Here is a 14,725-nt window from a genome sequence, read left to right on the forward strand (position 1 = left end):
TCGACTGGAGATGATTTGGGACAGCGATTTTCAATTTATTCACTGTGCCGGAGATAACTCCCCCCCTCTTCACGAAAAGACAACTACATCATTAACGTGCAGCAGCTAAGGCCAGCGATGGGACACCCAGCTTAATGTCCACCTGAGGGACGGCACATTTTGTGAGGCAACGACCAATCCGGCAGTTTAGTCGGGACAAGAATCAAAAGCAGATGAGATCGCTCGAAGGTGAGTGCATAACCTGTGCATATCCTGTCAGACTTTGTTACTCCAATACTGGATACTGGCAGAGCAACCTTCATTCAGTCAGGGCAGAGATTATTGAAAATATCCTGGGTACCACCACACAATTTCTACTCATTTTAAAAGGTACTTTGAGTTCAATCATTGCATACCTGGATTCCGTGTCTGAAAGGTGACATGATCCACACTGGACCTGTCTATAATTCTCACCATGGAACTGAGACAGAGCAAAACCGAGGCAATGTTACCGAGATACGTCCGTTTGAAGCACGGTGGGTAACTTTAGATCAAGATTGGCCATGATTGGTTGTGACACAAGAATGCTTTTAACCGGGTTGAATGCCTTGTCATGATCGCCAGTCCAGTTGAAGACAGATCCTTTCTTGAGCAGTCCACGTAGTGGCTCCGATGCACTGGCAATGTCTGCTAAAATATTGTCCAGTTGGTGAACCATGTATGCCTGGTGTTGGCTTAATGGCCAGAGTGGTGGGCTTGGGATCCTAGGAGCCTGAGTTAAAATCCCACTCGGTTGTTGAATTAATACAAGGTGGGGTTGACTCTGCCTGTCATCCTTCTGAGGTCAGCAAAATGAGTGTCAGCTTGCTGGTATTCTGTGTCGGAATGGCGACCTGTCCATTATTGTACCCAATAGTCAAAGAGACTGCTTAGGCAGCACCAACACTCTGCACAGAGTTTGGTCCCAATGAATAGATGGATGGTGAACCATGCCGAAAAACGAGCGAAGATCTGTAATGTTGGTTGGAGTAAGGAAATCTGCGATCACATTCAGCTTATTAGGATTTTAAGCAATATCATTTCGTCCAACAACATATCCACAGAACTTCACCTGGGCCTGAGCAATCTGGAATTTCTCAGGATTCAATGTGATCCCGTGTATGCGACAGCACATCAAGAACTGTAGTACTTGCTGTAGGTGTTCAGGGAACGAATTTTCAAACATCAGGATGTCATCAACCACTTTTACAGTGTTGCATCGACCAACCAGGGCGATGTCACCATGGGAGCAATATTCGTCACCACGAGCATTTAATTCCATGGGGGCCCATAGGTATTTGTATGTAACCCATGGTGTGATGAAGACTTTTGTGAGCTGGCTCTTTTTCTCGAAGGGGGTTTGCCAGTAACCGTGGGTTACATCAGCCATTCCGAAGAATCTGGAAGCAGTGACGTGCAATATTGCTTCTGCTGACATTGTCATAGGGTGTATGGGTCGCTCGACAAGACGGTTAAGATTACGGAAATCAACACACGACCAAATCTTCTAATTGGTCTTGGGTGTGACGACAAGGGGGTGGCACCACTCTGATGGTTCACTGCCCATTGGTGCAATGACGCCTTATTTGTACATGCTATCCAACTCGGATTTTACCTGGTATCTCGATGCGAGTGGTTAGGTCAGGTATGGGAGCACATGCTGGAGCAGCGTGTCACTGCATCCACTTTCTGCCAGTACTCCAGGGGCCTCCCTCTGGCTATCACCCAGGCAGATGCCTGGTGCATCCCCATCTCCTTGAGATGCTGATCAACATGCTGCAACCACGAGGCACGTGGTCAGCCCATTGGCCTCCTCCACTCACTAGACTCTCTTACTGAGAGAATCTGGTGAGCAGGATCAGCATCAGGAAAACGAGCCACATGTCCATACAGCCGCAGCTGATGCTCCCGGACTATGCAGGTAACAAATCTCATTTGAATCTCTCTCAGCAACCGTTGTTTGGACAAAGTCTGACCAGTGATAGCCAAGGATTCTCCATGGAGACCTGGTCCCAAAGGAATGAGGTCTACGTCTCAGATCCCTGGTCAGAGTCAAAGTCTCACATCCAGAGAGCAAGACTGGAAGCACCAAGGGCCAGAAGACTCAGACTTTCATCCTCCTGCACAGGTACCGGCAGCACCACACCCCATGATCCATTGAATCCATGACTATCCCAGGCCTGACCAAGATGTCTAATGACCTCTGGCTCACAGCAAGCAGAAACATGAATATCACTGTTAAGGTAAGTGAATCTCTCCGTGACCTCAACATCCGAAACACAAACAGGTACAGACAAGATAGCAGCATCCAAGATGTCATTGAATGCCTAGATCTTAGTGTTGACCCAGGAAACCGTAATCCCAGTGGCTCTGACTCCTCATACAACACCTCGATGGCCCCCAAAAGGATATCCAGAGTCTCCGCAAAAATGACTGCATTGTCTGCAAAATCAAGGTCAGAGATCTTGACATTCCGAAACGATGCATCGCAGCTTGATCTCGCTGACATCCTCCCCAGAATCCAGTCCATACAAGCGATGAAATGTGTGGGGGCAAGTACACACCCCTAACGAACTCCAGTAACAACTGGAATAAGTCGGAGCTGGTATCACCACATCTCACAGCACTCTCAGTTCCAGAGTATCGTTCAGACATCAGCCTTAACAGTTTTAGTGGCACCCCAAAAAGACCAAGAATCTTCCAGAGGGCATCCCAATTCATTGAATCGAACGCTTTGCAGAGATCAACATAGGCTGCAAGTAGCCCCTGCCGAAACTCTCATCTGCATTCAGTGAGGACCCGAAGAGCAAGGATACGGTCAATCATTGACCTCTTTGGTGTAAAGCCTGACTGCTCTGGTGCTCAAGCAGATGGTGGTGAACCCTATAAAGAATTATCCGAGCAAAGACCATGCCCAGCACTGAAAGCAGCGTCACCCCTCGGTCATTGTTGCAGTCCTGGCGATCACCCTTCCCTTTCCAGAGAGGGACAAGAAGATGCTTCTTCCAGTCATTTGGGATGATGCCTGTGTTCCAGGCAGATCACAGAACTGCATGCAACGACATGATGACAGCATTTCCACCAGCCTTGAGAAGTTCAGCACGGATGCCACAGATCCCAGGAACTTTACCCCCTTTTCAACCGGTTCACCACAGCCTGTGTTTCCACAAACAAAGGTGGATCACAGTTGATTGGAGGGTCAGCAATGGGGAAAATATCACCCCTGACATCAAACTCGACATCTGGTGGACCTTATGTCGTGCATTTCTTGCATTTAAGCTATCAATCAGCATGGTACAGCCGCTCAAAGTAATCTGCCCAGCGGGCCTTCACTTCGGACTCCTCTGTCAAGAGCCCACCACCCTCCGTTCTAACTGCAGTGCACTGAAGGATGGGCTCGGAGGAACACAATGTGCGAATTCCCCTGTAAGCAGGACGAGAATCACTTGACCACAGGTGATGCTCTAACCCCTACAGATTCCTCGCACTTAGACTTCCTTGTCCACCCTTAGCAAACATACAGTTTTATTCCTAAGCTCCCTGAACAGCTCAGCTCTGCCATTAAGCCAAGCACTGTGACTCTGATCAATGGTATCCAGTGTCTCTTTAGAGACAAAATTTTTCTTCGCCCTGCAGTGAGTTCCAAGACATCCACTGGTAACATCAAGGACAGTGATCTGGAAGGCACTCCACAACTCTTCAGGATTCCCCAAAGCACCCATACCCACCAAATTCCCACTCAGCTTGTTCGCAAACCCCTCAGCTATCCTCTCATCTTTGAGCTCACCAAATTCCAGCCTAGGCTGGAATGGTCCCGTTATCCCGGATTTCAGTTGCAACTTCAGAGTTACTACCACAAGCCTGTGTTCGGTATTGAGGAACTGAGCACTCCGGTAGACCCAGCAGTTCTGGATCATCCTCCAGTGACCATCAATGAGCACATGGTCAATCTCCTTTAACACACCACCAGTGTTGGAATACCAAGTCTAGCGATGAGTCTGAGGGTGCTGAAACCATGAACCAGCCACTATAAGTCCATGACTTCTTGCAAAGTCAAGGAACTTGGTGCTATTCTGGTTCACATTTCCAGACTCGTAGGGACCAACACATGTCTCATAACCATCCCTATCAGTTCCAGTCGATGCATTGAAATTCCTCAAGACTCGAAGAGTTTCTCGCCTCGGGCACTGATCAAGCACAGTCTCGAGCACGGCATCGAATGTGTCGTTGACGGTGAGATCACTCGCCTCATTCGTCGCATATTCAGAGACCAGGGAAACGACACCAAAGAAGTGATGAATCCTTAGTCTCATTATACGCTCGTTGACCTGTGTTACCTCAATTATCATTGGAGTCACCTTCTTGGACACATCTACAGCAACTCCTTTGGCATGGTAACCATCAGAGTAACCAGACCAATAGTAATTATAACCATGCACCATGATCTTGCCACTATCCGGTTTCCGAACCTCAGAGAGTGATGCAATACCTACGAGGTCCATCTAAAAAGTAACGGGACTGACTTCACAGAAATTTTATCCAAAAAATATATTGAAATCACAACTTGTCTCCTTCAAAATAGTTTCCCTCCAGACTCACACATTTGTCCATCCTCTTATTCCATTCTTCGATGCACCCCCAGAAGGCTTCTTCTGGAATCCTTCGGAGCTCCGTCATCACGGCCCTTTTGATGGCCTCCACACCAGGAAATCGGGTCCTCTTGATCACCCCCTTGACCTTAGGGAATAGGAAAAAAAATCACAAGGGACCATGTCTGGCGAGTACAGGGGTTGCTCCAGAGTTGGCACGTTCCTCTCCACCAGAAACTGTCGGATGCTCAGGGCACTGCGAGCAGGGGCGTTGTCGTGGTGGAGCACCCAGGCGTTGTTCTCCCACAGATCCCTCCTCTTGTCCTAGACTAATCTCATGAGGTGCCGGAGGATCTCCTTGTACACGTATTGATTCACTGTTTGACCCTGTGGGAGAAACTCAAACCCTGTGGACGATGCCCTTGATGTCAAAGAAACGCGAAGAGCATCACCTTGACCTTCTACTTCGACATCCTTGCTTTCTTTGGTCTTGGTGATGCCAGACTTTTCAACTGACGACTCTGCCGTTTGATCTCCGGATCATATTCGAATATCCATGATTCATCGCCAAGAATGACTCTCCCGAGCAGGTCTGGATCGTCCTCGAGGCACTCGATAATGTCTTAACAGACAGTGACTCTTTGCTGTTTCTGGTTCTTGGACAACAGCTTGGGGACCATCTTTGCACGCACCTTGCGCATTTCGAGATTTTCAGTGATGATGCTCCAGACAATGTCCTTGTTGATGGAAAGTTCCTCTGCAATCATCCGCACCGTGAGTCGATGATCTGCGCGCACCATCTGCTTCACACGCTCGATATTGTCCGCCGTTCTGCTCGTGGAAGGTCTTCCAGACCGTGGATTGTCTTCAACCTCCTCCCGTCCCTCTTTGAACCTCTTGTGCCATTCAAATGCACGTGTACGTGACATCGTTTCTTCCCCGTAGACTTTGTGCAGCATTGCGAAGGATTTGGAAGGTGTTTTGCCAAGCTTGGCAAGAAACTTCAGATTGGCTCTCTGCTCACGACTCATTGCACGACGACTCAGACTAGACAACGTGTAAAGCACGCCCTGTAAAAAATCACACAATGAGCGCAGTCAACCATCACCAATCATATATATTGCTGGAATGTTGCGAAAGACTGTGAGGCAAGTTGTGTAAGTTCATTCATTCAAGTTGTGTAAGTGGAGCACACAGCAGGCTCAGTCCCATTACTTTTTGGATGGATCTCGTATGTACAAACTTTTGAGCTCAGATGACAACAGAGATAGGTGATCATCCTCAATTCGATATCGGACATTCCAGGCACTCCCCGAAGGGGCCCCCTCAGGTTAACCCAAGGGGACCGCCACCTGATGGACGACACCTCAGAACCATTCCTCCACACACCACCACGATCTGACCCTGGAGGTTCACCCTGTGGTTTTCTTTCTATCAAGGAATGGGGGTCCTAAAGGTTTTGCCCCAATCCCATCATCCGTGTGAGCTGCCCTGCAAAGGGCAGCACCACAGGAGGTGCTCCCATGGAGTGGATTTTCAGATTTCCTTACATTTTTGGGTTTTGTACCTGTAGCATGTACCTGTACATGGTACCTGTAGCAAGTAACAGATCTAATCTGGTTTGACCTGACAATAATGGTCAGGATCTGGATTGATGTCCAGTAGCCATACCGAATGCATGGTTGTACCGGTTGTGTGCTTCTCGCACAAACACCAATGTAGGTCTTGTTGGCGCTGATAAGCTAAACATGCCGTCTGTACACCATTGCCTACATTGTTTCCGACGTTGACTCATCACATCTGTGAAGGATCGCGTGGATTGTTCCCAGGCACTGCATCGAGGCATCATCTGCACTGGTAACTCTCACATCACCAGGTACATCATGCAGATTAATTATCTATGTCGATACCCAGCAACTTCAGATGTGTAGGACCAACAATCATGACCTCCACTCCAGTACTGGGCAGAGAAATCACTTGGCCGAGGGGGGTCATCGTCAAAATCTGAGACATCGACCTAAATATGCGGTGTGCTGTGCAGGTTAACCTGGATGGCACCTGCTACCAGCACCACGTGATGAATGGCCGATTTGGACGTTGTTGTCCCAATGACTGGATTCCCAGCACACTTTTCCAAAATGTCCCAAAATTCCACATTTCTGACACTTCTTGCCTTTTGTAAGGCACTTGGTCATGTCAGAGTGTGGATTACCACCATACCTGCCACAATGATGGCTGTCACATGTTGGTCGATATACTGCTGTCCTGCTGATTCAGGGCACTGCCTTGTTGACAATTTTCAGGGTTTTTTGGGAGGTTTTTTGTGTACATTGTCGAGGCTCGTATTGGAGCTAACACAGAATGCACAACAAGGGGGGGGTTGGACAGGAGACAAGAGGGGTTGGAGAGAGAATGACAAAACAGTGGGGAACAGAGACATTAGGAGATCTGTGGAAGAGAGGGATAGGGCAGGGACCATGGGGTAAACAAGATGGACACCACAGGGACTTTCAGGACCATACATGACAGGGAGCTTTGGGGAAGGAAAGCAGGGAATTTGAAGGAGGTGGGTTTGGAGGATTAGTCTCGTGAGTCCCAGAAACCATTATGTTAGCTTTTTACCTGCCTCCTCTTGTCTGCATGTAACAATTGCTGTTTTACAGTCGAGGTCCGGCTTTACAAGCAGTTTCCGACGGATATCCATATTGAGAATCCCGATTGGTGATAATCCAGATGACGAAATAGCGATCGACCGTCATCTTGTCAAGGTCACAGTTCACTGCAATTTCTTAGAGTGCACAAAGGAACGAGTCAAAAGTCTCACCTTCCTCCTGCTTGCACTCGTAAAACTCCACCAGATAGTGAATCTGACAGCAGTGATCACTTCATCAACAGTCGTATCGCCGGTCAATTCCACAACAATCTTCAGCATGGATCTCATCTGGATGCTCAAAAAGTTTCTGAGGGTGGCAAGTTGTTCTTCCACTGCCATGTCCATCAGGCGAATGATGAGTGCGTAGTCATTCCATTGCTCCCTCCAGGAGTTGAACTCTCATGATGAAATGTTTCTCAAAATGAACTCTCATAGGAGTTGAACTCGGGATGAGGTATTGAGCTCTTGGATGATGGTCGAGGTGGTTGAGGAGGTGAAACTAATGCCTCACGCAACAGATGCATCTCTTCGTCATAATAGTGGGGTGGCTTAGCTGATCAATTGTGCACTTTCCCTTAAAAGCATGAAACTTGGTACATGGTTAGAGTAATACAATACAAAGGCTTTTTAGTCCACGGGCCACTGGAAATTGCACCCGGTGTGGTGGCCATCTTAGATTTCAAAATGGCCGCCAGTGTGGACCTGTTTTGTTAAATATCTCCTGAACTAGTACAGATATCGAGACAGTTGAACCGCCTATACCTACATTTTACGGCTCGAGGAAGCCAATGGTGACATAAAATGTTTGAAAATTGTGGCTACCATCTTGAAATCCAATATGGCCGCCATTGACAAACTATTTTACTCATTATCTCATTAAGTAGTAAATATATCAATACAGCTTTAACACCTATACCACATTTTAGGGGTCTAGGAATCCATTGGTGGGATTGAATATGTGGCAGCTATCTTATAATCCAAGATAGCTACCATCCAAAGGCTAACATAAACTTTCATCAGTTAGCACAATATGGGAAGGAATGAACCATCAAGAAAACATCACAAGCAGTTGGCAAAAACCACAGTTACCGTCACTTGACTTTTCTAGTCTCTGTTGCATTCCCCATCACGAGAACAAAGTGACGTGCATGGAAGTGCAGACTTCTTATACCTGCAGCGATCAGTGCATCCTTTTGTGCATCCACACCGGATAAGTTCATTGAAGATCTTTGCGGCTTCGGGTAGTGTTGTCCAAATCGGTTTAAACTGACCGTTGGATGTTTTTTCCCAACCCCACTCACTTGGACATGGGAGCTCAGGCTGTGCATGTAATGCCTGGCACCAGCATAATGCTCCTTGGTACACTGCACGCCTAACATGCTGCAGCAGAGCATGGTGTGTAGGCGGAATTGATTCTAGAAGTCTGCCTTTCTTTGCAAACAGTTTCTTTCGTGCTGTATTAATGTCACTACAGGTACTTGTGCGATCATACATCAAAATGACGGATCTTGCAATAATGCTCATACAGGACTCAGTTATATCTGTTTGTTCATGGTTGACTTCAGATAGTGCATCTGTGAGCTCTGGGAACGACTCCCATACAGCCCATGCAGTTCGCTTACCACGCCCAGCAAACGCTGACACAGTGTCACATCCTGTCAGTGCATGAAACATGGGGAGGGCCTTAGACTTCTCAGGGCTGAGAGCAGTGGCTATGTCATGTGCAGGGAGGAATCGCAAGCTCTTCCCTGTTCCAAAGGCTAACCATATCTTCACAGAAAGTCTCTGAGTTGCCATAACTGCAAGTACAACAACATCTGTATCAACAGTTCGGATTAGGATCCTGTCATTCCCTCTCTGTGCCGCATCAGCTGCATGGTGGAACATGCGGCCATCTACCTCTTCTTGGCTGCATGCAGCAAGTGATTCTAGATGCATGCGTGGTGGAGCAGTAAGAACCTCTGTTTCCAGTGTGACTACTAACTCTTTGCTCTGGTCTTCAACTGACTTGATTATGTCATTGGACAGGAAACTGAAAAGTTCTGTCTTGTTTTGGTCGACACGAAGAAAATTCTGCCATTGTCCAGGAACTGCAACTTAGGTACGTACCCACACGTCGACAAACTCCCCTACCATGCTTTTCTTGGGTCATGCTCTTCAGCCTTTCAGGCAGGTAACGGTCCCACACCAGGTCAAGTCGGGTTGCAGATTTGTACTGGGAGAGAACAAATGGGATGAATACCTCTTTGGCATATTCCCCAAAGGTCTTCGCTGTTCCAGGCTTTAGCATTTGAACAATCGCTGCCCCATCAAGTATTACGCATGTAACCTCTGGAGCCTGTGTACTTGCCGGTGCAATTTCCTCAAAGCATTGCAAAAGATCACTCTTTGTTCCAGTTCGAAGCTTCCCTGCCTGGGACAGGGATGAAGGGAAAGGCTGATTTTCATGATGGAAAAAATCATCAAGGTTTCTCTCACATGTCTGACAAGCAATGTAAAGGCAGGAAAACAATTGCACATCGCTCTTTAATGAGGCTACCTTCTGTTTGTCTTTCGGCTGGGCTTTTACTGATGAGCTGCCAAATAATGGCAACTTGTTGCGGGAGAGGACATCATTGAGTGGCTTTTTACACTCAATGAGCCTTTCTTGCACAAATGATTCCAAAGCCTCCTTCCCCACCTTCTGCACATTTTGTACCCTGTGTGTGGTGCTTCACCTTGTTTACCTTTTCGTTGACTGGGAAACTGAACCTTTTCAGTGGTGTTCTGTTGACAAAGAATGCAGAGTTCCCACTGAGTAACTCGACCCATTTCAGCATCTGGCTTCGATGGATCCACAAGTTTGATGCGCTTTGCCATCTCCAGTTGCAGATGAATGGGCCTATGCAGGGTTAATCACTTGTGCAGTCACCATAACAATGGATGATGTCCCTGAAATGAGTAGATGCATAACTACTACCAGTTTCATAGTTTGATCAATATTTTAAAGCATCAAAATTTATTTGTCTCTGAAATGTGAGCATAGACCTTTAGAGCAAAATAGCTGTGGATGGCGGGATTTCAAGATGGCAGCCACAATTTTCAAACATTTAATGTCACCATTGCATTCCTAGAGCCCTAAAATGTAGTTATAGGCGTTTCAACTGTCTCGATATCTGTTTCTAGTTTAGGAGATATTTAACAAAACAGGTCCACAGTGGCGGCCATTTTGAAATACAAGATGGCCGCCATACGGGGTGCAATTTCCGGTGGCCCCTGGACTGAAAAATCATTGTATGGTGTTACTCTAACCATGTGCCAAGTTTCATGCTTTTAAGGGAAAGTGCACAATCGACCTGTTTTTTGGAGCTAAGCTGCACCACTATAATGGCACTGTTGTGCTGCCACCATGTCAGAGAATGCCACCATCATCGATGCCACGTCCGAGGAGCCGCCAGCCTGATCGAGGCTCGCCATCCCTCCCGTTGTTGGCTGCTCACCAGTATCTTTGGCATCCTCATCTATATGCCTGGTGTTGGCTTAATGGTTAGGGTGGCGGGCTTTGGATTCTGGGGTCCTGATTTAAAATCCCACTCAGCTGTTGAATTAATACAGGTGTGATTAACTCGGCCTGTCATCCTTCCGAGGTCGGCAAAATGAGTGCCAGCATGCTGATATCCTGTGTCGAAGTGGTGACCGGTCCAGGATTGTGCTCAATAGCTAAGGAGACTGCTTAAGCAGCAGCAACGCTCTGCACAGAGTATGGTCCCAATCTCCTCTCCTTCTCATCTATACTGTGCCATGGTTGTTCATGAAAGAACGAAGCCGACTATGCCATGTTACACTTGGAACTGGTGGCCAGACACAACTATAAACCGGAGGTCGTTTATTTACACTCCATAGCATAGTTTATTTCCACATGCAGAAGCAGGGGAAGTAAAGAAGAAGAAGAAGAATCACAGCTTGACCTATTACATCACAGAGTAACCCATGATTCCACTAATACAGGAGTTGGGTCTTTACTCAATTCCCCATCACAATGGTGTTTTGCTGCCTTGCATCGCTCTACCCTTCCAGTAAGATTTTGAAGTGTACTATATCACGTTAGGATGCTGAGCTTGGGGGTTTGATTGGGGTGTCAGTGATGGCGTGACTGGAATTAGGATTGTAGTTTGATGAGCAAAAGGCATAAATAAAGAAGTCTTACAAGAGGTTGAGAAGGCCTATTCTTAGAAAAGATGAATTCTGGGTAAGATAGTTGAGAGAGGTACACCTGGAAGGGACAGCACTTCAACCATTTTCTTCAATGGAAGTTTTTCTTTCAGCATGAATCTCAATCTGCACGTTGATCAGCAGCTCAGCAGCACTCCCAGCAATGATGCAACCAGCAGTCACAGGCTGCAAAGGAAATAATAATAATGCATGTTGAATGAGAGAGTTAATAGACCATGTTGAGATGTCCTCACTCTCCAGACCAACCACAAAGAAAACTGGAGAGTTAATCGAACAGCTTACTCTGCGCAGTCCTGAGTAAAAGGACATGGGAATGGTATTTTCAACTCGTGCTTTGCGTTGCCGAGCACGATCTATATTTTGTCCGAACCGCAATTCGGTCTGAATCTCGATATTCCCCAACACTGAGAGCGTGATCAGCATGTTTGATTGGTCGAGGTGGCGTAACATGTTGTCCAAGCACTGCTAAACTGTCAGAGGTTTTTGGAAGTGCCAACAAGGCGATATGTGTGTCCACATTGTTCAAGTACATAAATCAATAGAAATAAAATAAAAGTTTTAAAGGCTTTAGAAAAAAACAGACTTTTTTTTCGTAAGTTTCCTGCGGTTGATACATCACCGTCTTTTACACCACCTTTATTAACATGTTTTCTTCGTTCTTAATGCCTGTTGTTTATGTCCTTTATGACATCCCGAAAAATATTAAGTTTCCTGTTTTTAAAATGATTTTCAATTTTGTTTGACTGCCAGACAGGCAAACATGAAAAACAATGACCGTACCTCACTCCTCTCTTCACGTGTGAGCTTGGGACGATATTCCATACAATTTGCCAAATTCAGAACCAAAGTACAGCTAAACTGCAGGTTCATGTTATGGTTTGTGTTCTACAGTATTTACAGTATAATATTCAATTGAAATTAAATAGTTCTGTGATCATATACTGACATCTGCAGACAGACAAAGTGAGCCAATTGCTTAACCATGCTTTGCTCACTGTGTAGTAATGGAACAAAGTTTCACTGGAGCTGTCACTAAAAGGTATTTGGCAAACAAGACCATGACAAGATTGTGACAACAGACATAATATTGTGCTCATATTTGTCTGGACACGAATTTATCCCCAAGCTAGAATCCACACCTGCATTTTGTTTACCCATTCGTTTTATTACAAAAGCCAATATTTGGCTTCTTGTTGCTATGAAGAAGGAATCCTTTGACATGTTTCTCAGATTAGAATGATCGCAAGTACGAGAGTATATCGCAAGTACTCCCCCACACCGCCAGTAATACCTCTGGCTATGGCTTCCCTCCACTCCCACCTCATGTTTATATGTGGGTTGTACCGTTCCCATCAAACAGTGATGACTCCATTTACATCTCGCTCTGAAAACATGGACCAACTTCTATCCTCTCATCCCAACTCTTTCTTCCTCATATGTTGGGAATTTAACTGTCATCATGCCAGTTGGCTAGGTGTGGGTACCTCTCTCACCTGTCATGGCACTTCAGCAAAAGACTTCTGTGACTCATTGGGACTGACTCAATCTGTAAACTTCCCAACCCGGAACTCAACCAATGGTACTCCATCTCTTCTGGATCTGATTTTGACCAATTTCCCTGAAAATATCTGATGTTCTTTCTCTGCTCCAACGGGTTCATCTGACCACGTGCTTATCAAAGTGGACATCTCTCTGGCTGTTATTAGAGAACCACCTCAGCGCCGTCGAATAGGCATTTCACTCAGGCTGATTGGCAGGGTCTTCAAGCAGCCATCAAACTTCTAGACTGGTCTCCCATCTTGACTTCCTCCGACATCAACTCGTCCTGGGAATTCTTTCATAGAAATTTGCTCTCCCTCATGCACAGATTTATCCCATCTCGTCTTCAGTTGTCCTACCCTTCTTCCAAGCACATGGTACACTGAGGCTTGTGGTGAGGCAGTTGTCCTGAAACAACTTGCCTTTGCCTCATGGAAGGCTAATCCAACTGAAGGCAATCTCAGTTCCATCCACAGAGCTCGTAACAAGTGTGTCTACACTCAGGAGAGCCAGAAAACAACATCTTTCTCATCTCAAGTCTGAACTCTCAATCCTCTCTCCCTCCTCCAAATCCTGGTGGTGTCTGGTAAAGTCTGTTTCTGGTATGTGTTCCCCCTCCATCCCCTCCCTTACCTCAAATGGCCGCACAGCTGACATTGCACGTGAAAAGGCTGAATGCCTCAACTCTGTGTTTCCTTCTCAATCTTGTCCCAAACCCATCGCTTTTGGTACCCACCTTACCCAGTCACACCCAGCTGTTCCTGGACTCTGTGTCCTTTTCTCCTGTTAAGGTGGAGAGTTTGCTGTCAAAACCTCAACTCAGATTCTGCAACTGGTCCAGACGGCATCAACTCACATGTCCTAAAAACCTGCTCTGCTGCTCTTGCTCACCCTCTCTCTGTTCTATTCACCCATTCATTTGCTCAAGGTCATCTGACATCTCCTTGGAAATCGGCAAATGTTACCGCTCTGCACAAAAAAGGTATGCCTGGCGTTGGGTTAATTGTTAGGTTGGCGGGCTTTGGATCCTCAGGTCCTGAGTCCAAATCCCGCTCAGCTGTTAAATTAATACCAGGTGGGGTTAACTTGGCCTGTCATCCCGAGGTCGGCAAAATGAGTGCCAGCATGCTGGTATACTGTGTTGGAGTGGTGATCCGTCCAGGCCTTGTGCCCAATAGCCAAGAAGACTGCTTAAGCAGCGACAACGTTCTGCACAGACTACGGTCCCAATGGATGGATGGATAAAAAAGGTGCAAAAACAGATCCTTGCAACTCCAGACCAATCAGCCATCTCCCAATAATCAGCAAGGTTATGGAATCTATCATCGCTTCAGACATTAAATCCTTCCTCTTCTCCAATGGCTTGATTTTGGATCATTAATTTGGATTCAGACCAGGTCACTCTAAACTGGATATGTTGCTTCTGCTTTCCCAACAATGGATGGCGATCCTCAATGCCAGACATGAAATCAGCGCCATCTCCCGAGGCATATCACTTGTCTTTGATATGGTCGAGCACCCTGCCCTGCTCACCAAACTCTCTTCCTGTGGTATCCAAGGACATCTCCACTCATGGCTCGGAGAGTTCCTCTCCTGTCGCAGCCAATGTGTGGCCCTTAATGGAGTTCTCTCGTCCATTCTTCCTGTCCAGGCTTGAGTTCCTCAAGGCAGTGTTCTGGGCCCTGTTGTTTTTCTGGTTTTCATCAATGATCTC

Source organism: Eptatretus burgeri, chromosome 15, assembly GCF_056783735.1.
Source record: "Eptatretus burgeri isolate ZD-2024b chromosome 15, Ebu_testis_v1, whole genome shotgun sequence".
Classification (NCBI taxonomy): domain Eukaryota; kingdom Metazoa; phylum Chordata; class Myxini; order Myxiniformes; family Myxinidae; genus Eptatretus; species Eptatretus burgeri.